This window comes from Aquarana catesbeiana, linkage group LG09, assembly GCF_042186555.1.
Source record: "Aquarana catesbeiana isolate 2022-GZ linkage group LG09, ASM4218655v1, whole genome shotgun sequence".
In the NCBI taxonomy this organism is placed as follows: domain Eukaryota; kingdom Metazoa; phylum Chordata; class Amphibia; order Anura; family Ranidae; genus Aquarana; species Aquarana catesbeiana.
In genome coordinates, this window is record NC_133332.1 from 219,980,845 (window position 1) to 220,008,633 (window position 27,789).

Genomic DNA, 27,789 nt, shown 5'->3' on the forward strand with positions numbered 1-27,789 from the left:
GGTTTAATATGTTGCTATGTATATTTATAAACAATATTCCACCAATAATCCCCATGTAGATAAATCATTATATGCATATTCTCTTTAGAAATGGGTTTAATATGTTGCTATGTATATTTATAAACAATATTCCACCAATAATTACCGTGTAGAAATATAATTATATGCATATTCTCATTGGAAATGGGTTTAATATGTTGCTATGTATATTTTTAAACAATATTCCACCAATAATCCCCATGTAGAAAAATAATTATATGCATATTCTCATCAGAAAGGGGTTTAATATGTTGCTATGTATATTTATAAACAATATTCCACCAATAATCCCCATGTAGAAAAATAATTACATGCATCTTCATATCATAAATGGGTTAAATATGTTGCTATCTATATTTATAAGCAATATTCCACCAATAATCCCCATGTAGAATTATAATTATATGCATATTCTCATTAGAAATGGGTTTAATATGTTGCTATGTATATTTCTAAACAATATTCGACCAATAATCCCCATGTAGAAAAATAATTATATGCATATTCTCATCAGAAATGGGTTTAATATGTTGCTATGTATATTTATAAACAATATTCCACCAATAATCCCTATGTAGAAAAATAATTACATGCATATTCTCATCAGAAATGGGTTTAATATGTTGCTATGTATACTTATAAACAATATTACACCAATAATCTCCATGTAGAAAAATAATTATATGCATTTTCTCATCAGAAATGGGTTTAATATGTTGCTATGTATATTTATAAGCAATATTCCACCAATAATCCCCATGTAGAATTATAATTATATGCATATTCTCATCAGAAATGGGTTTAATATGTTGCTATGTATATTTATAAACAATATTCCACCAATAATCCCCATGTAGATAAATCATTATATGCATATTCTCTTTAGAAATGGGTTTAATATGTTGCTATGTATATTTATAAACAATATTCCACCAATAATTACCGTGTAGAAATATAATTATATGCATATTCTCATTGGAAATGGGTTTAATATGTTGCTATGTATATTTTTAAACAATATTCCACCAATAATCCCCATGTAGAAAAATAATTATATGCATATTCTCATCAGAAAGGGGTTTAATATGTTGCTATGTATATTTATAAACAATATTCCACCAATAATCCACATGTAGAAATATAATTATATCCATATTCTCATTAGAAATGGGTTTAATATGTTGCTATGTATATTTTTAAACAATATTCCACCAATAATCCCCATGTAGAAAAATAATTATATGCATATTCTCTTTAGAAATGGGTTTAATATGTTGCTATGTATATTTATAAACAATATTCCACCAATAATCCACATGTAGAAATATAATTATATGCATATTCTCATTGGAAATGGGTTTAATATGTTGCTATGTATATTTTTAAACAATATTCCACCAATAATCCCCATGTAGAAAAATAATTATATGCATTTTCTCATCTGAAATGGGTTTAATATGTTGCTATGTATATTTATAAGCAATATTCCACCAATAATCCCCATGTAGAATTATAATTATATGCATATTCTCATCAGAAATGGGTTTAATATGCTGCTATGTATATTTATAAACAATATTCCACCAATAATCCCCATGTAGAAAAATAATTACATGCATCTTCATATCATAAATGGGTTAAATATGTTGCTATGTATATTTATAAGCAATATTCCACCAATAATCCCCATGTAGAATTATAATTATATGCATATTCTCATTAGAAATGGGTTTATTATGTTGCTATGTACATTTTTAAACAATATTTCACCAATAATCCCCATGTAGAAAAATAATTATATGCATATTCTCTTTAGAAATGGGTTTAATATGTTGCTATGTATATTTATAAACAATATTCCACCAATAATCCACATGTAGAAATATAATTATATGCATATTCTCATTGGAAATGGGTTTAATATGTTGCTATGTATATTTTTAAACAATATTCCACCAATAATCCCCATGTAGAAAAATAATTATATGCATATTCTCATCAGAAATGGGTTTAATATGTTGCTATGTATATTTATAAACAATATTCCACCAATAATCCCCATGTAGAATTATAATTATATGCATATTCTCATCAGAAATGGGTTTAATATGTTGCTATGTATATTTATAAACAATATTCCACCAATAATCCCCATGTAGAAAAATCATTATATGCATATTCTCTTTAGAAATGGGTTTAATTTGTTGCTATGTATATTTATAAGCAATATTCCACCAATAATCCACATGTAGAAATATAATTATATGCATATTCTCATTGGAAATTGGTTTAATATGTTGCTATGTATATTTATAAACAATATTCCACCAATAATCCCCATGTAGAAAAATAATTACATGCATCTTCATATCATAAATGGGTTAAATATGTTGCTATGTATATTTATAAACAATATTCCACCAATAATTACCGTGTAGAAATATAATTATATGCATATTCTCATTGGAAATGGGTTTAATATGTTGCTATGTATATTTTTAAACAATATTCCACCAATAATCCCCATGTAGAAAAATAATTATATGCATTTTCTCATCAGAAATGGGTTTAATATGTTGCTATGTATATTTATAAACAATATTCCACCAATAAGCCCCATGTAGAAAAATAATTATATACATATTTATATCAGAAATAGGTTTAATATATTCCTATGTATGTCTAACTACAATATTCCACCCATAATCCCTATGTAGAAAAAGTATATGCATATTATTATTGTTAATTCAATATGTTCATTGTCGGGTGTTAACATGATATTCCTCCAATAATCCCCATGAGCAATAATAATTCTACCCATATTCCCATTAAAAACAGGTCAAATGTAATTTTTATATTACTTCTGTATCCTGTTGTACAGCTGCATATATATCAGCAACTGTTGTACAGCTGTATATATATCAGCAAGTGAAGAGTTAAACATTAGCAACTGCTTCTTGCAACATTGTATCAAGCACTGCAGTAAAGAATAACATATTTTGAGAAACAACAGAGTCATTACCATATATATGTGTATATGGTACACTGACATCTAGTGAGAGTTCTCAGTATTGCAGCCAATAATCCAATCATCCCATCATCCCAATATGCAGTTTAGTACGTCCCCTTTTAGGATTCATTATATGACAGTAAAGGTAAGCTCAAAGACACAGTAGAATTGAAAACCAGAAAGCATAGAGTTAACCCTTTTGTGACTCTCAGGAGTTTTGGCCAATCACAGCCAATCTTACACTAAGCAAGAGTCTTGGCCAATCACAGCCAGCCTTACACCTATTATTTTGTCTGGAAATTACCCAGCACATTGCTAGATCTCACTACATCAGAGAGAGTGGACCTGAACAGATTGCAGATCCAGCCGGAGTTCAGTTTTATGGAAGCAAGTGGCCAAAATAGGTATTTAATACAGTTATATATGTTACTATTGTTAAATAATGTGATTAGAACTGTATACTGAACTAGTTATGTGTTCACTTCTAGTTCCAGCAAACAAACGTTCAAACAAGCAAACAAACCTTCAAACATCATAGCAAACGTTCAAACAAGCGTGCAAACTGCAAATTGCAATATCAAACTAGTAAAACTATTTCTTAAGCCTCAGGTATACCTCTGAGAGAGCATAAAGTGTCTTAAGGTATTTTAAAGTGAAAGTACAGATACTGAAGAGAGAAATACATCTACCATTTTATGTAGAATGACAAGATCGAACAGTTGAACCGACCTTTTTGTTATACTTTATTCAACACATGTGTGTACATGCACTGCCTGCTGCTAAATTGTCAGTGTTATATATGAAGAAAAGCTGAAGTTAATAAAGAAGATATATAGTTACATAGTAGGTGAGGTTGAAAAAAGACACAAGTCTATCAAGTCCAACCTATGTGTGATTATGTGTCAGTATTACATTGTATATCCCTGTATGTTGCGGTCATTCAGGTGCTTATCTAATAGTTTCTTGAAGCTATCGATGCTCCCTGCTGAGACCACCGCCTGTGTAAGGGAATTCCACATCCTTGCCACTCTTACAGTAAAGAACCCTCTACGTAGTTTAACCACTTAAGGACCAGCCTCGTTTTGGATTTTAGGTGTTTACATGTTTAAAACAGGTTTTTCTGCTAGAAAATTACTTAGAACCCCCAAACATTATATATGGTTTTTCTTCTAACACCCTAGAGAATAAAATGGCGGTCATTGCAATACTTTTTTTTGCACCGTATTTGCGCAGTGGTCTTAAAAGCGCACTTTTTTTGGAAAAAATTCAGTTTTTGAATAAAAAAAAAAGACAACAGTAAAGTTAGCCCAATTTTTTTTTATATTATGAAAGATAATTTTACGCCGAGTAAATTGATTGATACCCAACATGTCACGCTTGAAAATTGCGCCCGCTCGTGGAATGGCGGCAAACTTTTACCCTCAAAAATCTCCATAGGCGACGTTTAAAAAATTCTACAGGTTGCATATTTTGCGGTACAGAGGAGGTCTAGGGCTAGAATTATTGCTCTCGCTCTACCGGTCATGGCGATACCTCACATGTGTGGTTTGACCACCGTTTTAATATGTGGGCGCTACTCGCGTATGCGTTCGCTTCTGCGCGCGAGCTCGTCGGGACAGGGGGGTTTTAAAAATTTTTTTTTTTTTTTTTTTTTATTTTATTTTATTTTTACACTGTTTAAAAAAAAAATGGTGTAAACATCCCTTGTAATAGAAAAAAGCATGGCAGGACCTCTTAAATATGAGATCTGGGGTCAAAAAGACCTCAGATCTCATATTTACACTAAAATGCAATAAAAAAAAAAAAAGTCATTTAGAAAAATTACATTTGAAAAAATGTGCCTTTAAGAGGCGTGGACGGAAGTAACGTATTGACGTCGCTTCCGCCCAGCAGTGTATTGGAGACGAGTGAGCGCCACCTTGGCCTCACTTGTCTCCAGACACACCACAGGACAGGACGCGATCGCCTCCGCCGCCACCGACGGCTCCGGTAAGCGGCGGAGGGCACCGGATCGCGGCGGGGGGGGCCCTCTCCCACCACCGATAAAAGTGATCTTGCGGAGAATCCGCTGCAGGGACCACTTTTATCTGAAAAACGGCCGCCGCACGAAAACGGGGATACCGGGGTTATGGCAGCTAGCTGCTGCCATAACAACGATATCCCCGTTCAAAGTTTGGACATATATAGTCGTGCGGCGGTCTTGAAGTGGTTAAAGCGGAGCTCCGCCGAAATTTTTTTTTTTTAAAAGTCAGCAGCTACAAATACTGCAGCTGCTGACTTTTAAAACATGGACACTTACCTGTCCAGGGCGCCCGCGATGTCGGCACCCGAGGCCGAACCGTCTCTCGGTGCTCGGGTGCTGCCGCCTCCATCTTCGGGAAGGGAATCAGGAAGTGAAGCCGTGCGGCTTCACTTCCCGGTTCCCTACTGCGCATGCGCGAGTCACGCAGCGCAATACGGCTGGTCCCTGCTGTCTCTGGGACCCGTGTGTTTCCCAGCAGACAGCGGGGGGTGGGAACAGGATGTGGCGTAAATAACCGCAGATTCTGCGGCTATCTACGCCGGAAGTGGGTACAGATACCTGTAATATACAGGTATCTGCACCCCCCTCCCCCCTGAAAGGTGCCAACTGTGACACCGGAGGGGGGGAGGAATCCGATGAGTGGAAGTTCCACTTTTGGGTGGAACTCCACTTTAAGGTTAAACCTCTTTTCTTCTAATTTTAATGCGTTACCACAAGTCTTGTTAAACTCTCTTCTGCGAAAAAGTTTTATCCCTATTGTGGGATCACCAGTACAGTATTTGTATATTGAAGTCATATCCCCTCTCAAGTGTCTCTTCTCCAGAGAGAATAAGTTCAGTGCTCGCAACCTTTCCTCATAACTAAGATCTTCCAGGCCCTTTATTAGCTTTGTTGCCCTTCTTTGTACTCGCTCCATTTCTAGTACATCCTTCCTGAGGACTGGTGCCCAGAACTGAACAGCATACTCTAGGTGTGGCTGGACCAGAGTCTTGTAGAGCGGGAGAATTATCGTCTTATCTCTGGAGTTGATCCCCTTTTTAATGCATGCCAATATTCTGTTTGCTTTGTTAGCAGCAGCTTGGCGTTGCATGCCATTGCTGAGCCTATCATCTACTAGGACCCCCAGGTCCTTTTCCATCCTAGATTCTCCCAGAGGTTCTCCCCCCAGTGTATAGATTGCATTCAAATTTTTGCCACCCAAATGCATTATCATAGAGGTTTGGTGTGCTCTTTAAACCTACTGCTTCCATAGAACAGTGCTAGAGGAATAATAAAGTAACAGATAGTCTTGTTTGGACTAAAAGGTCAGAGATTAAAATTCTTCTAATGCCACAGCGCATAAGGCACTTCATAGTGCTGCGCCTGCCACACAGAGAGAGAGAAGGGGCAAACAGAGATGGGGCAGAGAGAGAGAGAGGGGCAGAGAGATGGAACGAGGCAGAGAGAGAGAAGGGGGTAGAGAGGCAGAGAGAGGAGGGGCAGAGAGAGAAGGGGGCAAAGAGGTAGAGAGAGAGGAGGGAGAGAGGGGTCCGGGTCTGGTCAGGGCCCAGCTCACTCACTTGAATGGTGGGGGGGGGCTTGAATGTGGCTGTCGGCTGCTTGTTTAATCTTCCCGATCCCTCTTGCTCTTCATAGATGCAACGCATGGGCAGGGAGAGAGGGGCGGGAGAAGCAGTGTGTGTCACAAGCTGGCTCAGGAGCAGTGTGTGAATCCCCTCCTCTAGGGCAGCTGCACCGAGCCGGTTGTCACCCGCTGCCCACGCACTGACATCAGGGATGATCCGGTGGATGGAGCGGCAGCGGCCGTTGGAGAACTTCCCCGCCCACCAGTGTGACCTTTCCGTAAACTATCGCAGCGGCAAAGGAAGTGCTCTGTGCTACAGGTGGTGGGCAGTGAAACACTAAAGCCTCCAGCAAGCTCCCACCATCCTGGGCCAGTCCACCCCTGAATTGCCGCCTCGGTCCCATGGTAGGGCCAGAAGTACAGCAGTGCTCAAAATAATGGCTGCACGGGCTGCTCATCCATTATTTTGACAGGCTGTCTGTCACTGAAACAGGCCCACTGAGCCATCGGCCCGTTTCCCGGTAGTTTCAATGGCCAGTACATGCCTGATTGGGTGAGGCTACTGGGCCTGGCCACCTCTTGGCTGACACTTACCCCCGCCTCCTCCTGTCTGCCACATTCCAGAGCCTCGTCCTGGCTGAGGTCTTCCTGTGTATGAAAAAGGGACATAGTTTTAGTTTTTGGTTCATCAATCACACACGATTTTCAACTCATTGAATGTTAATAAATAGGAAAGACTATCACTCTGAGCAGAGGCGTATCTAGTGAAAATGGCGGCTATGGCAAGCACTGAAACTGCGCCCCTGTCAAAACATTTGAAACCCATCTTTCAGGTAACCAGGGAGAGGGAGGGACACTGGGGACAGAGAGGGACGCAGTGCGATGAGGACAGAGAGGGACACTGGTGACAGAGATGGAAGCCAGGGATAGGGAGGGATACAGTGTGACAAGGACAGAGAGGGATGCTGGGCACAGACAGTGGGATGCAGTGTTATGAGGACAGAGAGGGATGCAGTGCGAACAGGGGATACAGAGGGATGCAAGTGTGGGGACACTGCATGTGGGTGGGGACACTGCGTGGGGGTGGGGACACCGTTGGGGGGACCAGGAGAGTATCATGGGGCCTCCTGCGGTCCTGTTGGAGCCCAGGCCCCCTAGATCTGTACTGGCTGCCGATGGTGGTGGCACTGGTGTCTCTAGACTCCTGTAAAAAATAAAAAGTGCACAGCCTTACCTAATGCCTGTAATAATAGGACCTCTCGCGGCACGCTGCTGCCCGCCGGCCCCTCCTCTCTTCTCGTCTGTCCCAGGTGATGTAATATACAGTACAAGCACCTGGGAGGGAAGAAGGGGCCGGCGAGGAGCAGCGTGCCGCGAGAGGTCCTATTACAGCCGCTGCCCGTGCTAGACTCTATGTGTTGCAGTCTTGCAGAGCCTCTTATGGGCCCCCCCCTAATGGCCCCAGGCCAGTGCCCGAGTGCCCGATGGGTCTGTCCGCCCCTGCTCATTGAACAGTCCGCATTCAGTGAAAGTTCATGCACTGCAAAGTTTGCAGTGCATGAACTTTCACTGAATGTGGACTGTTCAATGAGCTTGTTGCACAAATCACTTTATTACACTTTATTAATGATATCTATGTCTATGCATATTTATAATTTATTTAATCCATATTGCGCACTATATTTGATGCCTGACACACACGCACAATTGCACATGATGATGACTTAAGCCATCATCACGTGCGATTGTGTGTGTGTGCCAGGTCCAAGCAAACAATCAAATATAGTGCTCAATATGGATTAAATAAATTATAAACATACATAGATATCATTAATAAAGTGATTTGTGCAACAACTGTTCACAAATCCCTTTATTACAGTTTATTTATGACATCTATGGCTATGCATATCTATTTAATCCACTGAGCACTATATTTTGCTGCTTGCTTCTGGTTGGCAGTTGGCCCACACACATGAATATGATCACGATCAAGAAGTAGTACCTGGCTGCTAGCCTTGGTGCTGCTGCTGGGGGTTTCCGGTCGGGCCCTCAACCATTCCTTCTCCTCCTCACCTCATGTCACATTCCCCGCTCCTCCGTGGAGAAGATGATGCCGCGCAGAGGAGGGTGGGCGGAGCATTAGGCTCCACCTCCGACACTGTTACCCTACCCTACGTGGATCCGGTCTGGCCAGTCATCAGCCGTAATCCATAATGGAGGCGCCTGTCAGTCCCCTCCCCAGGCCAAGAAGCAATTGCTGTGCCGGCGCCGTGCTCCTGCAGGCCAGCCGCGGCGCCGGGAGCTACATGGGTGCGGGAGGCGGCCGTGGGAGGACGGGTGAAGTTTTTTTCGTGCGGGGGTGGCTTTTTGCCGCCCCCCCCCCATGGCGCCCATGGCACTTGCCATGGCTGCCATACCCCAGATACGCCACTGATTCTGAGCCCAGCATTTTTCACTCTTGCCTCCAATCATTTTTGGCCCCTACTGTCTATTGATATGTCAAACACTTTTTGTTCAATCATTCATTTGTTATCAATAATAACATCTAGTTAACAACACTAATTTTCGGACAATAAATATGTTCAAAAATACTATACCTGGCTCCAGCTGGGCTCCTCAACTTCTTCCAGGATGGAAGGCCCAGGTTGGTCCTCGGAAGCCTCAGCTGGGGTTGAGGGAAGGGTGAATGGAAGTGTAGAAAGTGATTCCCTGGCTTCAATCTAGTCTTCCAGAAACCTCATCCTGTTGTAGTACCACAGACTGGGTACATACACATCCTTTGCTGCTGCTCCTGATTTCATGGAAGCCTGGACCTTATTAAACTCCTTCCTATACGTGCTTCTCAAGCTACCAATTTTCTTCTTAACAAACTCGATGTCTGCGTCGGGGACCTGCGTCTTCACAAATTGCAGCAGTTTCTCCAGTGATGCCTTCATAGCTGGTTTATTTCGATATAAGGGGTTTTTAACCTCCCACAAATTTCTCATATCCCTGTATCTGTCTATGAACTGGCCCATGAATTCCGGGTCTTTGAATTGTTTCATATTTGCTGCAAGACAAAACACAAGACAAAAACACTAATATCAGGCTAAACGCTCCTAATCTTATCCCAATATAGGCCTCAATCTCGAATCAGTATAGGCCACTGATGTCCCAAGTCAAAAAGTTACCTTAGTTCTCACGATCGGCACTTCCTCCACTCACAGATCGTACGTACGACACACGCGTGTTAGCGTTATATACACTGCGCATGCGTGAAACTCCGCCCGCGTCACCTGCCCCTTCTCTTTTGTTGCAGTGGGAGAGGAATATGGCGGAGACACAGCAGGTGCGTAATAGCAGTAACAAGGAGGAAAGCCCAGAGCCAGAATTGTCACAATCCCACAGGAGAGTTAAGGCATCAAATATGGCCTTTGTAGAGATGGTGGAGATGGTGGACATCTTGAAGAGGGCCGACTATGGAAGTATGGACCTTACCTAAACCCAAATGTGAGAAAGGCCAAGATCATGTCTAAAGTTGTGAAGAGTCTGCACAGGAATTTTGGGGTACGACGATCCAAGGAGCAATTGAGGAAATGCTGGTCAGACCTGAAATTGAGGGAGAAGGATCAGTACAGAAGGATCAAGAAAGTGCTTCTAAAAAGTAAGTAGTTGTCGTGTGTTCCTATTATTACTTGCATGCTGCTCCATGTGCTTTTCTTTACTGTTGTACAGCTTAAAATGGCTACTTTCATGTTCGTGGGCACAGTAATCGGTCGCAGTAAACATTGTTCGTTTGCCAACTAAATACAATGTTTTTGGCAGATACAGGGTTAACTACATTTGGTCATGCTAATTTGTGTTAAAAGAAGTTGAGAACATTGTTGTCTAAATCTGTTTGAAACTAGAAAGAATTGCAATTCAGTGTAATGTAAGGAGAGCACAATCAGCAGCTGTTTACACATCTGGACTCAGGAGCACTAGTGTGGGACACAAGAACAAACTTTTTAGGGGGTCCCACACAGGTACTCCAAAAAGGTAAGTGTTTCAGCTTTGGTAAGGGAAAAAATCATGTCGTCAGCTTGGAACTCTGCCAAAACAGACAATTGTACCCCACTTCCAAGCAATGTTTCATATTCCTATTTCTGGCCTCAAATATCGGTGTGCTAAGTATACCTTTTGTTTCATTCTCATAGGGGAGAAAAGACTCCGGACGTCTGAGGATACCAGGAACCCCCCACCTCCTGAAGAAGGGGAACAGAGGACACCACAACCAGAGGATGTGGAGGAAGGAGAGGTGGTTGAAATTGTCACCACAACAGGTGAGTGTCTGAGACCACAGATTCAGGTAATAGATGTACAGTATGCCTGCATATTTGTAATACATGGTGTGTATTTTTTCTTTTAGATGATGTACATGTTGTAGAAGAACAATCTCCTCATTTCACCAGTGACAGCGCACAAAGGCTAATCCAGGGCATAATGTTTTGTAGTCGGGATTTAGACATCATCAAGCAAAAAACAAATGAGGTTGAATAAAAACTGAAGAACTTGATTGATGTACTAGGAAGAATCTAAATAACAAAATGGCACCATTTTATATTTTTTGTGACCAATTTTTTAAAATTTTTGACGTATTTTAAAAGCCAAATTTCGAAGATGCACACAGTGTGTCAACATGTGCTATCTGCCATCAGGGGATATCAATGTACGCCTTTTGTGGGTTGCACCCCCAAAACCATCCATTGATCCCCCATGATGGGAGATAGCACATTTTGACATTAGGCATGGGATCAGGGGGGAAATCCCCAGTTTGACTCCCAATTTGTGTGCATCTTCAAAATTTGGCTTTTACAGGAGTGACATCACCCCATCTGATGAAGGCAATATCAACACATTTTTGACACTATAATGTCTGATATTGCCTTCAGTTTTTCAATGTTGAACTTTGTAAGTTCCTGAGTTGTGTATGTTATGTTTTGAAACATGCCTGTTTATGTACTAAAAAAATATTTTCAAGGTAAAACTTTAGAAAAACAAGATTTAAAAAAAAAAAAAAAAAAAAAAGTTTTACAACGCACATGTGAAAGTACACGGAGTAAAAGGTTTTATACTCAACAATATGTGGCTTCTTCTTTCAATGCTCAATACCAGTTTTTGTATTAGGTTGGTGTTTACAGTGACAATGGGTGTTATTTAATAAGGAAAAAAAACACTTGGCACAAGTACACTAGGAGAACCTAGGAGACAGCTAAAAGAAACACAAGCAGTAAATCAAAATCAAGATTTTATCAGATAATTTTTTTTTTTTTAATATCGAAAATATTTACAAATTTGCTGGCATAGCAATGGCCCCCCTACCCGTAAAATAATCTACATATTTTTGACGCACTTCAGGGGCGCTTTGGGGGGGCAAGCCAGGACGGCCAGCTTCCAGGGCCGTCATTGTATTTTCTGGAAGTCCGGCCTCAGGCCCAACTGAGGCAACATAATTTGGAGCATTTCTCTTTAAAAAGTTGTGAAGTATGCAGCATGCTAGAACTATGTGGTTCAGTTTGTACTCCGCCATATTTATTGCTGTAAGAAATAGGCGGAACCGGCTGGCCATTATCCCAAAGGCATTCTCCATGACTCTTCTGGTTCTGGCCAGCTGGTAATTAAAAACCCTCTTCTCCGGGGTGAGGGTCCTCTGGGGGAATAAGATAATAAGGGAAAAAAACGGCGCTGCCCTAAGTGTGATTGGGTATAGTATACTACATAATAGGTGAACCCAAACTATGTAACAAAGGTGCAATTACACTGATTGTGCAAAAAGTGACCCAAAAAGGGTCCAAACAGATCAGTAGCAAAGAGCAGATGCCGTAGTCTCAGCGCATACGACACTCCTGCTACAGTGGAAAATAAAGTTTAAATGAAGTGCTCCCAGTGAGTAAATGTAATAATAAAAATAAAGTGAAGGAATATATCAGTGATATAGCAAAACAAAAATAGATATATATTTCCTCAGAACTCAAAAGTTTTGGGACAAAATGGCGCCAGGGGTGTTGATAAAGTGTTAAAAAATAATAATTAATTACAAGTGTATAAAGTATTAATCTCCGTGTAACATTATCATATGTGTATAAAATAATTCCTACAATCTCCAAAAGTATTGGGACACCATACCATATGTGAACCCCAACAGCTTATTGTGAAACATAAATAGCTTTTAGTGACACCCTGTTGACACCCTCCTCGTTAGTTAGCTGCCAATTATATAAAAGAACGTACAGTAGCCATGAAACTACATATACACTAAACATTAGTTTCTAAAAAGTCCATGCAGGGGGTCATCCATTAACGACCATATAGAGAAGACAAAGTTCAACACTATGTATGCTGTTAATTATATTCTTATGGACACACTGCAGTGACTTCAGTGCTTTACACTTCAGGAGTGACTTTAGGTGCTCACCCCCCAATGATACCCCACTCACCAAAGATGAACACCCCTACAGGGGTAACGAGCGACAGAGTGGGCTTCCCGGGGCAGGTGATATTCACTCCAAGTCTCCTTGCGCTCCTCTGCAGCATTCAATCCTCACCGCTACTCCAGGGGATGGGTGTATTCTCATATGATCAGGGTACTGCAACGTATTACCACCTTCAGCACTCCAGTGTACCAGAGGGAAAAAACACAAGGGGGCCTCTTTGGTGAAGTACGTTGTGTCCAATTTATTGCAAAAAATATATTATAAAAAGAGTCCCATTACACATAACCATAAGTGTACAAGCTGAGAAACGAAATCCAAGTTTTATAACAAGCGCCGCTGTGTGCAGGGTTGTACCAGCAGCGAACTCAGCGCATGCGTTCCACCGTGCGTTCCAGCCAGCACTTCCGGGTATGACGTGTGAGCGTGGCCCCGCCTTACGCGTTTCGTCATAGGACGTTTTCAAAGACGGTGCCGACGCCTACGCTTCACACTCTAATATAGTTCCACAGTGCGCATGGCCACTCCCCTTGTTATGGTAATGTCGCTCGGTGGGAGGATGTAATCCGGCCAATAGACTTCAATTGTGTATACTTGTCAGGGCAGAATGAGGTAGTAACCTATTGTTTGCCTGTCCATTCACCGCTGTTGACAATCCAGACCTGCATTGCTGCATCAGCCCCCACCACATACTAGTACACTTAGACCAGTGGTATGTGGTCTAAAGGGGAATATATCCCTTAGCATATGTGTGTATATTGAGGCCGCTGGCAGTGACTATTTTATATTAAGAGTAAATATTAAAACATACATAGAAGTATAATTTTGGTCCGCCTTTGTGGAACTATATTTATGTTATTAGAATTGAAATTAAAATCCATGTATATATATAAAAATTGCACATAGGACGTAACCTAATAAGGTCCTTAAAATTAAACAGACATAACATGATATAAAACTTCTAATGGCTAAAACGCAGATTATCTTGCGATCCACCAAATTCATTAGGCATATATAAAAATCTCTATATTATGTCAATGATGCCTAATGAATTTGGTGGATCGCAAGATAATCTGCGTTTTAGCCATTAGAAGTTTTATATCATGTTATGTCTGTTTAATTTTAAGGACCTTATTAGGTTACGTCCTATGTGCAATTTTTATATATATACATGGATTTTAATTTCAATTCTAATAACATAAATATAGTTCCACAAAGGCGGACCAAAATTATACTTCTATGTATGTTTTAATATTTACTCTTAATATAAAATAGTCACTGCCAGCGGCCTCAATATACACACATATGCTAAGGGATATATTCCCCTTTAGACCACATACCACTGGTCTAAGTGTACTAGTATGTGGTGGGGGCTGATGCAGCAATGCAGGTCTGGATTGTCAACAGCGGTGAATGGACAGGCAAACAATAGGTTACTACCTCATTCTGCCCTGACAAGTATACACAATTGAAGTCTATTGGCCGGATTACATCCTCCCACCGAGCGACATTACCATAACAAGGGGAGTGGCCATGCGCACTGTGGAACTATATTAGAGTGTGAAGCGTAGGCGTCGGCACCGTCTTTGAAAACGTCCTATGACGAAACGCGTAAGGCGGGGCCACGCTCACACGTCATACCCGGAAGTGCTGGCTGGAACGCACGGTGGAACGCATGCGCTGAGTTCGCTGCTGGTACAACCCTGCACACAGCGGCGCTTGTTTTAAAACTTGGATTTCGTTTCTCAGCTTGTACACTTATGGTTATGTGTAATGGGACTCTTTTTATAATATATTTTTTGCAATAAATTGGACACAACGTACTTCACCAAAGAGGCCCCCTTGTGTTTTTTCCCTCTGGTACACTGGAGTGCTGAAGGTGGTAATACGTTGCAGTACCCTGATCATATGAGAATACACCCATCCCCTGGAGTAGCGGTGAGGATTGAATGCTGCAGAGGAGCGCAAGGAGACTTGGAGTGAATATCACCTGCCCCGGGAAGCCCACTCTGTCGCTCGTTACCCCTGTAGGGGTGTTCATCTTTGGTGAGTGGGGTATCATTGGGGGGTGAGCACCTAAAGTCACTCCTGAAGTGTAAAGCACTGAAGTCACTGCAGTGTGTCCATAAGAATATAATTAACAGCATACATAGTGTTGAACTTTGTCTTCTCTATATGGTCGTTAATGGATGACCCCCTGCATGGACTTTTTAGAAACTAATGTTTAGTGTATATGTAGTTTCATGGCTACTGTACGTTCTTTTATATAATTGGCAGCTAACTAACGAGGAGGGTGTCAACAGGGTGTCACTAAAAGCTATTTATGTTTCACAATAAGCTGTTGGGGTTCACATATGGTATGGTGTCCCAATACTTTTGGAGATTGTAGGAATTATTTTATACACATATGATAATGTTACACGGAGATTAATACTTTATACACTTGTAATTAATTATTATTTTTTAACACTTTATCAACACCCCTGGCGCCATTTTGTCCCAAAACTTTTGAGTTCTGAGGAAATATATATCTATTTTTGTTTTGCTATATCACTGATATATTCCTTCACTTTATTTTTATTATTACATTTACTCACTGGGAGCACTTCATTTAAACTTTATTTTCCACTGTAGCAGGAGTGTCGTATGCGCTGAGACTACGGCATCTGCTCTTTGCTACTGATCTGTTTGGACCCTTTTTGGGTCACTTTTTGCACAATCAGTGTAATTGCACCTTTGTTACATAGTTTGGGTTCACCTATTATGTAGTATACTATACCCAATCACACTTAGGGCAGCGCCGTTTTTTTCCCTTATTATCTTATTTACTCTTATATTGGACCCTTTTGGGGTACCAATTAGGAATAGGCAGCAGCCCTCATACTGTCCTAAGCGCGGACTTCTCCACTTACATCCTCTGGGGGAATGGCCTCATCAGGTGATCACCCAGACCAAATGCTTCATCAGCAATAAAAACAAATGGGAGTCCTTCCACGTTCTCTTCCGCAAGTGGCAATCCCAAGCCACCACTCTGGAGAGGTTGGTAGAACCCGGTCTGGGCAAAGACTCCACCATCTGACATCCGGCCATTATTCCCCACGTGCACATAGAGAAACTCGTATGTCGCCGACACCACCGCCATCAACACAATACTATTGAAACCCTTATAATTAAAATAGTATGACACCGAGTGGGGTGGTGGGACGATGTGGACATGTTTCCCATCGATTGCCCCTCCGCAGTTAGGAAAGTCCCAACGCAGAGCAAATTGGGAAGCCACAGTCTGACATTCCTGTGGCGTTGAAGGGAACTGTGGAGTCAAAAAATAAAAAAAAATATTAGTACATTTGCACATAACATTGCAAGCAGATTAGACACAAACATTCTTGGCCAACATCAGTATAACATTTATTTTAAGGAGTATTTAAAGACAAAAATATAAAGTCCACTTATCAGATTCCTCATCCCCTCTGATGGCCCATTGGAAACATTTTAGGGGGGGTGGTTATAAATGAGTTTTGGACCCCAAAAAAAGCCTTTGGCACTCTGCCTGAATTTAAGGACAACAATAACATTTGGACACATTTTAGGGGGTGTTTAGGGTAAAGCACTACAATGGACCTGACAAAATACATTAAGTGACTAGGCTAGGTGTGTATGGGCCCAGGATAGCATGCTGGGGAGGTTAGTGAAGGCAAATATGCATGAAGGACAAAAAAGGAGTATTTAAAGCTTACAGCATGCATGAGGACAAAGAGGACATTCACAGCATATTACAATCATGGTAATTAGGGAATGATGAAAGAAATACAAAACATTAGCATACATTAAATACACAGAATGTGATGTTAAAGGAGAAAACTTACCATAATATAATCCTTCTGAAGGACCTGTATGATGGCAGAACAGGTCTCTGGAATAATGATCCCCAGAGCCTGGGGGAGATCACTGTAGAGAACTTGAGGTCCTGGAGACTTCTCCCCGTCGCCAAGTACCGAAACGTGGCGACTAGCCTCTGCTCCGGAGTGATGGCTTGCCGCATGCAGGTGTCCTGCTTCGTAATATAAGGGGACAGCAAAGCCAACAGACGGTGAAAAAGGGGTTCGTCATCCGGAGAAAATTCCTGAAATCATCAGGATTATTCTGGATCTCACGCAGCAAAGGCATATGAGAGAATTCGTCACGCTGGAGTAACCAATTCTTGGTCCATGAACTCCTCCCCACCCTGTTCATGGACTGGGCTTGGGTCAAAGCAAGAACCCCAACACCAAGCCCCCACATAGCACAAACTCTACGATGAGTACGTACACGCAACATGGCTTCAAAACGGTCGGCTGGTCAGAACGAACGAACAGAACGCAGTAAAGAACAGAAAGGCCTGTGAAGAGCGAGCTGAAAATCAGAAACGAGCGGACAAGAACGCACTGAAAACCAGATACAAACCCACAAGCACAAACTGAAGAGCAGTAACGGAATAAAAAGCACAAGGCTGAAAAGCGCGAATCGTCTCTCACCAAACTTCTACTAACACGAGATAAACACGAGATTAGCAGAAGGAGCCCAAAGAGTGGCGCATTTGGTATTGAACTTCCGTTTTATAGTGCCGTCATACATGTTGTACTTCACCGCGTTCTTGACGGTTTGGTGTGACCATGTGTATGCAAGACAAGCTTGAGCGGAGTTCCGTTGGAAAAACCATCCAAGGCTTTTCTGACAAATTCCGCTCGTGTGTACGCGGCATTAGGCTTACCTGTAGGTACTGTAAATATCTCCTAAACATGCACCGTTTAGGAGAAATTTACTGTATATGCAGCCGATGACATCATCAACGCATGCGCTCTGAAGGAACGGCCACCTGTGCTGTTCCTTCAGATTCCCGTGTTGTGAACGGCGGCTCCCCGCGCATTCACGACATCATGCGGCTCCGGCCAGTCACGCAGCTGGAGTCCTCAGACCCGGAAGGAAGGCGGGTGAAGATGGATGCAGGCTCCAGCGGTGACAACGCATCGGTGGAGGGCTTTGTTTGCAGGTAAGTTTCACAAAATGTGCTAGCATGCAATGCATACTAGCACATTATGGCTTTACTTTGCAGGTCAGAAAAAAAAATTAACCCTGACAGTTTACTTCCTCTTTATTACAGGATAACACTGATGACTTCACAGATCTAACTTCACAGATCTATATTGAATTCTCCCCATGGAGTGACTACTTGACAGCAGTGGCTGAGCAGCAATTGAGCTGTTTTTTATATGACTTTTACCAACAATTAAAAATATATTGGACTCTTTCATCTGGTTTTGGTGTGGCGCTCCTTTCTGTATTTCTATTGTATGTGCCACTTAAGACAGTTTTACTTCACCACTTCTGTTTACAGACCACACATCTCCCTAAACCACCCCCAGTGCCTGAAATATGTCACTGTAAATATCCTGGCATACAAATTTGTAATCCAGCAGGAAATGAATAAAGACTGAAGAAAGCTGCTTTTGTCTTGCTAAGCCTGCAGCTAATTATCTAGTCTTCAGTGCCTCACATCCTGACGCATGCCTGCGCAGGAAACTCCTGCAGTGGCTGATAATGAATGCATAAAATGCTTAGAGAAAAAAACATGGATTTGTATATACAATCACTTCTGATCTCCGCCTGTCCATTACAGCAGTCTCTGCAGGCGCTCCCACTGTTAGTCAGATCTGAAATTTCAACTGGTTTGAAGGTGATGATGACAATTTAGTGCCATTACAGAACAATTTCTGGCAATTACACACAACACACTTTCATAAATTGAGCAATGTTTTTAATGAATAAATACAAACTAAACTAAACAGACTAGTGTACATTCTTCTATGCCATGCGTACAATTTAAAACAGATGGCTTTAGGAAAATGTAGATAGGTTTTATTTAAGTAAACCTGCCATGAGAGATATACGGTGGCTACATTGTTGACCTCCACTTACAATGCAATGTGCCTGGCTGCAGGGCCATTTGAAGGAATTTGGGGGCCCCAAGCAAAATGGACATGGAGGCCCCCCCAAACACCCCCCCCCCCCCCCATCACCCGCACGCACGCAAAGCCTACAGGAATCACAGCATAGAGATACAGTTTAAGTTCACCAACACTTTATATAAATAAAAAAGGTTTACAGTGCAAATACTGCTGTTGCATATAATGTGCATAAAATTTGAACATTTTCAACAATTGAACATTTGCAAAAAAAACACCACTGTACCATTGATTCAAAAAAGAAGCAATAGGATGGAAATGGGATGGTAAAGAAAGAAGAAAATGGAAAGAAAGCTATGGTAATTGTTTTTATTATGGTCAGCAAGCTACCATATTTTTATTACTAAATGGGTCTTGATGACTGCCTCCCCCCCTTACTACTCCCCCCCCCCCCCCCCCCCGTGTTCTTTTTAACCCCCCTCCCTACCGCGTACCGCGCGGCAGGAGATTCAGTTTTCTGTTCCTGGCCGGCCAGACTGAAAGGAAGTGAGCACTCAGTGCGTGCACTTCCTGTCAGTCCGGCCGGGAACAGGAAACTGAATCTCCTGTACCGCGCGGACTGCAGGAGGAAGGAAGAGGAGCTCGGCCACGCCACAAACTGCAGCTTATAGGAAGCGGCGGCACAGCTGGGGCCCCAAGCAATTGCTTGTTTTGCCTGTCCTGTCACGACGGGCCTGCCTTGCTTTTAAGCTGTCCCTAGGACTTAAATACTAAATAAAAATACTAAGCAAGCTCATCAATCTAAGAAGTCAGAGAAATGTGAAAACCCCTTATCTCCATATTTGTTGTTCTGGATCTGTACATCAAAGCACTGAAGCAAGTACATCGGATTAACAGCCAGGCAACTAGCATTTTCAAAAAGAGCTCAGCAGTGGAAACATTCATTTTTTTCTAATGGCATGTTTCCCTATCATTTTGTTAAGAAAAAGCATCATGTTTAAATTTTTTTTAGAGTTTCTATTATTTGGTCAGCTTAATTATTAAAGCACAGCTTAAAGAGTAACGCCACTTTCGTGAAGAAGAAAAATAGCAAATAAAAAATAATAATAATAATATAGCGTATACAATTGCAACACAAGTCATATTGTAATTGAATGTTATCAAAAATTACCTTTCCTTTTCAATCTGCAGCCACTGTAATTTTCTGAAAATGCAATGCAATATGGCTACCTGAAGGTGTTCTGTACACAGACTGCCCCCCCTGAAACATTATTTCCGGCTTGTGTGATTGGCTCACTGATTTTCCCAGAAGTCTGCACTAAGATACAAGTCCGATATATATCATACCCTGCAACAAAAATTTCCTTTGTGGTGAAATACTCCCAATAGGAAATCACGGCTAAAGAGATGCAGGCCCTGCTACTTTCCTCAATAGAACTTAGAACAGGTGCAGCAGCTGGTTGATAATTAAGAAACCACTCCCCCTTTCGCCCTGGGCCCGCCCGAGCGCTTTAGCGCTGTTTAAGTGGTGCTTTTCGAGGGTTTAAAAGCACCGTGTTGCAGCGCTTCTGAAGCGCTGCCCAATCATTGCATGTGGACAAAGACAAACACACAGGGATTTCTTCATAATAACAAAAGGTAGGAATCTGCAACAAAGTTTGTTAAAAATCCTTGTAATGTACATAGATCACCCAGATGGGAATGTTTTTTTTTCTCAACAAAAGTAGTTACATAACTACTTAAAGACCGCCTACCACAGATCTACTGCGGCAGGGCGGCTCTATTTCACGAAACGATATACCTGTATGCCATTTCATGCAATAGACAGCAGGGACCCGCCGATCGTTCCCCAGAGTGGCAGAACGGCGATCTGCCTTGTTTACATGGGCGAACACAATGATCTTGTGTTCCTGCTAAGCAGGAAAATGGATCTCTGTGTTCACCCAGTCAGTCCATTCCCCGCACAGTTAGAAAGCACCCCCTGGGGATGCACTTAACCCTTTGATCGCCCCTTGTGTTAACTCCTGCCCTGCCAGTGTCATTAGTAGAGTAACAGTGCATATGTTTAGCACTGATCACTGTTATAATGTCACTGGTTCCCAAAAAAGTGTCAAAAGTGTCCAATTTGTACACCGCAATGTCGCAGTCCCGCTAAAAATCGCTGATCGCTGCCATTACTAGTAAAAAAAATAAAATAAATAAAAATGCCATAAAAATATCCCATAGTTTGTAGAAGCGATAACTTTTGCGCAAACCAATCAATATACGCTTATTGGGATTTTTTTTACCAAAAATATGTAGCAGAATGCATATTGGCTTAAATTAATGAAGAAATTCGATTTTTTACATTTTTTTTATTGGATATGTTTTATAGGAGAATGTAAAAAATATTGTTTTTTTTTCAAAATTGTCACTCTTTTTCTGTTTCTAGTGCAAAAAATAAAAACCGCAGAGGTGATCAAATACCACCAAAAGAAAGCTCTATTTGTGGGGAAAAATGACATCAATTATATTTGGGTACAGCATCACACAACCATGTAATTGTCAGCTAAAGTAACACAGTGCCGTAACAAAAAATTGCCTGGTCTTGAAGGGGGTAAAACCTTCCGGGGCTGAAGTGGGTAAACCTAAACTTTGTTCATTATTAGGTACTGCAGTAAATACTTAGTACATCTATTAGGTTTCTACCGCTGTCTGTGACATCATCAGGTACATTTCTCCTCACTTTCCGGGCCAGTTCACACCACATGCAGTCCAGTGCGTTCCTTTTCTGCATCAAAAACGCATGGAAAGTAAGTTATATGGCTTTCAATGGCATAGTTCACACCAGTGCTTGCAGTTCCAGTTCCAGGAAAAAAAGTAGAGCATGCTGCATTTTTACTGTACTGGAGCGCTGTAAAACGCATGAAAAATGCACTGGACTGCTAAACGCACTGGAACACACATGTCCTTATTTCAGGTTAAGAAAAAAATAGGGGGGAGAAATGCACTGGACTGCATCAAAAATGCACTGGAACGCATAAAAAATGCGTCAAAAGCACGCATGCAGAAAAGCATCTGGAACGCATCCGGACTGCATTTCTATGGTGTGAACTGGCCCTCTATCTCTGTGACACCAAAACAAGTAATGAGATCAGGTGTCACCGGCATAGGAAGACATGTCCATTAATAAATACTTGGTAAGGAATCTTACCCTTCCCCACTCTGCTAAAAAAAAAACATTTTGCTGCTTTGTTTAAATTGAGAGATTTCTCTTAACACCATATTCCGTTAATACAAAAGAAATTGTGAATTATTCTGCCACATCAGTGAATGTCTCCTTTTAAATAGTGGCTAGTGGTTCATATAATTATTTATCTGATTTTTATTATAGTAAATTAATAATGACATCCTGTATAGTTTCCTAAAGAAGACCGAATTATTCATATTTCTCCCAGTGTCCCTGTGCACATACCATCAGCTAATAAGGGAACCTAACTAAAACCTTTTTTCTGACATTTTAATAAAAACAGAGGTCCCAGCTGCATACATTTACGGTTCATAGGAATAGACAAACTAAAACATCTATGACAGTGAATGAAATGAGGACAAGCTGGAGGAAGCATAGGCTTCCTTCAGCTGGCAATGCATGGCGCTGAGACCCCTGCTTTTGGAAATACCTTTTGTAGAAATCCTTTTTTGTTGGTGACAAGGGTTGGTAGATCTCAAATGACCTTTCCACATACGCACGCACTACAATATTTAGAGGGAACCAATGACGCTAACATCTGGAATGTTTGACTTTTTAAAGCTTCCTCTGATTGGCTGACTCAGCCAATCTTTTTTTTTTTTTATTCCTGCTTGTGTGATTGGCTCACCGATTTTCCCAGAAGTCTGCACTAAGATACAGGTCAGATTTCAGGCATACCCTGGAACAAAAATGTAATTTTTGGTGATATACTCAGCAGGGTTTCCGGCTGCAGTTGTCTAAGCCGGAAGTGTCTGTTACACTCTCTCTCACACTGCCCAGCACTAACACCCCCCCCCCACACATACAGATGGGAGAGGAGAGAGGGATCGATCTGCACCTCTTCCACCCCTACCCCTCTGTGTCTGCCCACACTCCAATCCCTGGCGCTGTGCCTCAGAAAAGGAAAGTGAGGGCCGTAAATTTGAAGCCCAGCAGCCACAGATACGTGGATTCAGATGTAAAGGGGGACTCTGTGGACTCTGATGTAAAGGGGGACTCTTGTGATTAACTTCATATGATTAGAAATGTTATTTGATCACAAAGTATATCTATAGTTTATACTATAAAAAAAAAATTGCTGTGCACTGCTAAAGTGTTCGGGTTTGACTTGAAGAAAAGGTGCACAGGTGATTGATAATTATGAAACCACACCCATTAGATTCAGTTTCACACATAGACACTGAGAAGCACACAAGGATTTCTTCATAATAACAAAAGGTAGGAATCTGCAACAAAGTTTGCTAAAATCCTTGCACGGTACATAGATCACCCGGGGGGGGGGTTCAACAAAAGTGGAGTCATGCTTAAAATCCTTTCAGGAAGTGAGGTGAGTTCACGTCTTTCCTGGCAGGGTCATTTATAAACTGTGGATTCAGTATAGCCTGGGTCAGTTGGCTGATGAGAAAAGCAGAGCCTGGTTGGAGTAATGGGTTAAAGACTTGTATCTTTTCTATCAACCCCAGGATGGGCACCCCTTCTACCTTGATCTGAGAGGTACACTCAGCGGAACTTCCACTTTTAAATGAAGGTCTACTCTACCAGTTGCGTTCCGACAACTGTACATGGCTACGGCAGAGCAGCCGCTATGTGCCAGATCACGTATGTGATCTGACACTTCCAGGTCTGGGGAGCGAGCGCACGCACCTATGGTGACCTGCTCACACTGTGATCACTCACACAGTGGGAGCTCAGCGGCGGGTACCGAGGACTCATTTTTCGTTGGCACCCGCAAATTAGACAGTACACAGGCTGAACAGCAATCTGCCTATGTAAACAAAGCAGATTGCTGTTTTGTCAGAAGGGAAGGTATTGATCCTGTGTTCCTGCAAAGCAAAGCCACTTTACTTTCAGCAAAAAACAAAATGGCAAGTTTTGAGTTTGCGAAAAGGCATGTGGGAGACTCCCAAAATATATGGAGGAAGGTGCCCTGGTCTGATGAGACTAAAATTTAACTTTTTGACCATCAAAGAAAACGCTATGTCTAGCGCAAACCCAACACATCACATCATCCAAAGAACACCATCCCCACAGTGAAACATGGTGGTGGCAGCATTATGCTTTGGGGATGTTTTTCAGCAGTCGGAACTGGGAAACTGGTCAAAGTTGAGGGAAAGATGGATGGTGCTAAATACAGGGATATTCTTGAGAAAAACCTGTACCACTCTCTGTGTGATTTGAGGCTAGGACGGAGGTTCACCTTGCAGCAGGACAATGACCCCAAACACACTGCTAAAGCAACACTTGAGTGGTTTAAGTGGAAACATGTAAATGTGTTGGAATGGCCTAGTCAAAGCCCAGACCTCAATCCAATAGAGAATCTGTGGTCAGACTTAAAGATTGCTGTTCACAAGCACAAGCCATCCAACTTTAAGGAGCTGGAGCAGTTTTGCAAGGAGGAATCGGCAAAAATACCAGTAGTAAGCTGTGGCAAGCTCATAGAGACTTATCCAAAGCGACTTGGAGTTGTGATAGCCGCAAAAGGTGGCTCTACAAAGTATTGACTTTAAGGGGGTGAATAGTTATGCACATTGACTTTTTCTGTATTTTGTCCTATTTGTTGTTTGCTTCACAATAAAAAAAAACATCTTCAAAGTTGTGGACACGTTCTGTAAATGAAATGATGCAAATCCTCAAACAATCCATGTTAATTCCAGGTTGTGAAGTAACAAAACATGAAGAATGCCAAGGGGGTGAATACTTTTGCAAGGCACTGTATACTGTGTGGCCAGTTTAGGGCCCCATAGCAGTCTCATGGTGTACTATTGCTAAAGTTATGTCCCTGCCTAGAGTTTCCTTTTTACTTCAAGCAATTTCAAACTGCCTTAAATTAATCTTTAAAATGGAACTCCACTTTGTTGAGAAAAACAAATCCAGGTAGCCATATTACTTTGCATTTATAGAAAATTACAGCAGCTGCAGATTGAAAAGGAAAGGTAATTTTTAATAACATTCAAATACAATATGACTTGTATCACAATTGTATACGCTATATTCTTTTTTCTTTATTTGCTATATTTTTTTCCCCACAAAAGTGGATACCCTTTAAACAACCAGAGGGTCCTGTGAAGACACATTTTTTCCTCTCCCCCTTGTTTCGGGTTCTTTGAACAGTTGCATGAGAAATGGAATTCCATAAAACTTTCACAATTTTCTCCAGTGTCAACACTGAGAAATTGAAAGTGGTAGTGGGCAAAGTACATGTGTTTGAGCAATTCATGATGTGTTTACCTAGTTTCAGAGCACCAAGGTGATTAAACACTGCGGACCTTTGCACAATAGAGTATAGTCCCACTATTGTCTGCAGGTTGCATTTGGCATACACTGTCAAGGATAAATGATGTGTCACAGATTATTAGAGGATAAGTACACAGAGAGCTTTTTCAGAGAAATGATGCGTGGATTTGCTTTTTTATTGATTGAAACAGTCTGTTTATACATTGCATGTACAGCTAGTAAAATGCCTGAATCTGCCTTTATACTAGCTCTACCCTCAACAGCAAGTCTCAAAATAAGAAGGGGTAGATGTGTTAGTGACCTATGCTGGCCATAGATGACTTGATTTTTCATATAGCCAACGGGTCAGCTGAAAAAACAACCTAAATGGATTCCTCCATTTACACAAAGGAGCTAGATAAAGGAACCCACCCCGCTGGAACATTGTATTCTGACAGCAGGACTTCTCCTCTGTCAAAATACATTGATCAGTGGCTAGAGCCAATTGACTCCAGTCGCTGATTGACAAAAGATTTCAAACCTTCCCATATGACAGAAGTTGCTAAAACGATCAACTTATGTTGAAAGGAGACAGCCATACATGAATCTAAATTAATTTAGTTCAGCAAGGAATTTTAATCCATCTATGGCCAGCTTTAGACTTTAGTGTGTAGTGCTACCCCCATAAGGGCTGCTGGATTTTTGGGTCCTCCCTTACGCACCCAGCTGGGCAACAGGAATTTTTGCCTGTGTACAGGGGGTCCGTAGGGCAGAAGATAAGGTTAGCAGTCTGTAGGGCAGTGTACAGGGGTCAGCAGGGCAGTGAACGGGATCCACAGGGTGGAGGACAGGAGTCAGTAGTGATGCAGAGTTCAAAGGCTAGTAGTAGATGAGACAGAGTTCAGAAGTCAGTAGTATGTGACACTGAGTTCAGAGGTCAGTAGTAAGTGACGCAGAGGACAGATTTTGCCTAACCGGAGGAGCTTAAAGGAGAATGACCCATCACATACTGTATGCTTTTCTGCACCGTGAAAATTATCACTTTGCCTGTCTGACTATGCAATGTATAGAATGCAGGGGTCAGGAGTAAGTAATGTACAAAACAACATATGGGGGTGCAGCATCAGGATTGGTCCACCTGTTCACATCCCCCCGACATCAAGAATCCCCATCACCCACAATCTGAGTCTCCCCTCTACATCAGAGTGCCCAGAGTCCCATCCCCCTACTATCAGGGTCCCCAGAGTCACTCCCCTCATGGCAGGGTCCCCAGAGTGCTTCCCCCCTTACGTCATCACATCAGGGACCCCGGGTTCATCAACCTTACCTCTCCCCTTACATCAGGGTTTCCAAAACCACCCTCTTTACATCAGTATCACCAGAGTCACCCACAAACATCGGGGTCCCTAGAGTCACCCCCTCCCATGTCAGGGTCTTCAAAATTACTCTCTCTTACATCAGGGTGCCCAGAGTCCCCCCCCCCCTTTGAGTTAGGGTCCCTAGAGTCACCCCCTTAAAGGAGGGTCCCCAGAGTTTCTCTAGTTACATAAGATCCCCAGAGTCCCCCCTTTACATTAGGGCTCCCTGTTCTCTTTACATCAGGGTCCCAAGAGCTTCTCTTGAATTATACGCAAAAAGAATGATAGACAAAAGGAAGGGTTCACGCTTCTAAAGCCAGCTATAGATGGATGGAAATTTGGCCAGTTCCTTCTGAACTGGGTGAATTGTGATCCATCTGTGGGCAGGCTGGTTGTACTGGAATCGATCTATCAATCAACTTCAGTACAACTAGGCTTTTTTTTTTAAACAATTACTGCTAGCGGCTATAGACCGCAGCAATAATCATTGTATTCCGACGACTGGGAAATCTTCCGCTGTCAGAGTATTATAGCACAGTGACCCTACATTCATATCCATGCACTTTTTTTGCGCGTTTTCTGTTTTTCAGAAACGCACTACAGTCTATTTAACATGGTTTCCTATGGTACACATTCACGTCTATGCGCTTTTCAGCTGGTGCATTTTTGAAAAGGGTCCAGGACTTTTTTTTCCTGCAACAGATTGCATTTGGCATGTAATAGACTTCAATGGAGTTGCACCAGAAACGCAAGTGTTGTGCTTTAATGCATTTTTTAATGCGTTTTGTCCCTTTAAAAACACTGTATATAGCTGGCTGCTAAGGAAGAGGCCAGGAAGCTGGCCGCCATGTCCTTAACAACCAATGAGTCATCAGCTGTCAGCGGGGAATGTAAAAAAAAAAATTGCAGTCAAAAAAATTTGGCCCTTCGGGTCTAGTATGGATTTGGAGGGGAACCCCATG

General features: G+C 41.8%; 1 protein-coding gene across 1 annotated transcript in view; it reads left to right on the forward strand.

Annotated features, from left to right (window-relative positions):
- The first annotated feature begins 3,318 nt into the window (after positions 1 to 3,318).
- Positions 3,319 to 27,789, forward strand: part of LOC141108280 (ficolin-2-like) — a 173,002-nt gene continuing 148,531 nt past the window's right edge. Inside the window, exon 1 of the mRNA XM_073599746.1 lies at positions 3,319 to 3,453. The gene's annotated coding sequence lies outside the window, so the exon portion shown is untranslated. The remainder of the gene's footprint in view (positions 3,454 to 27,789) is intronic.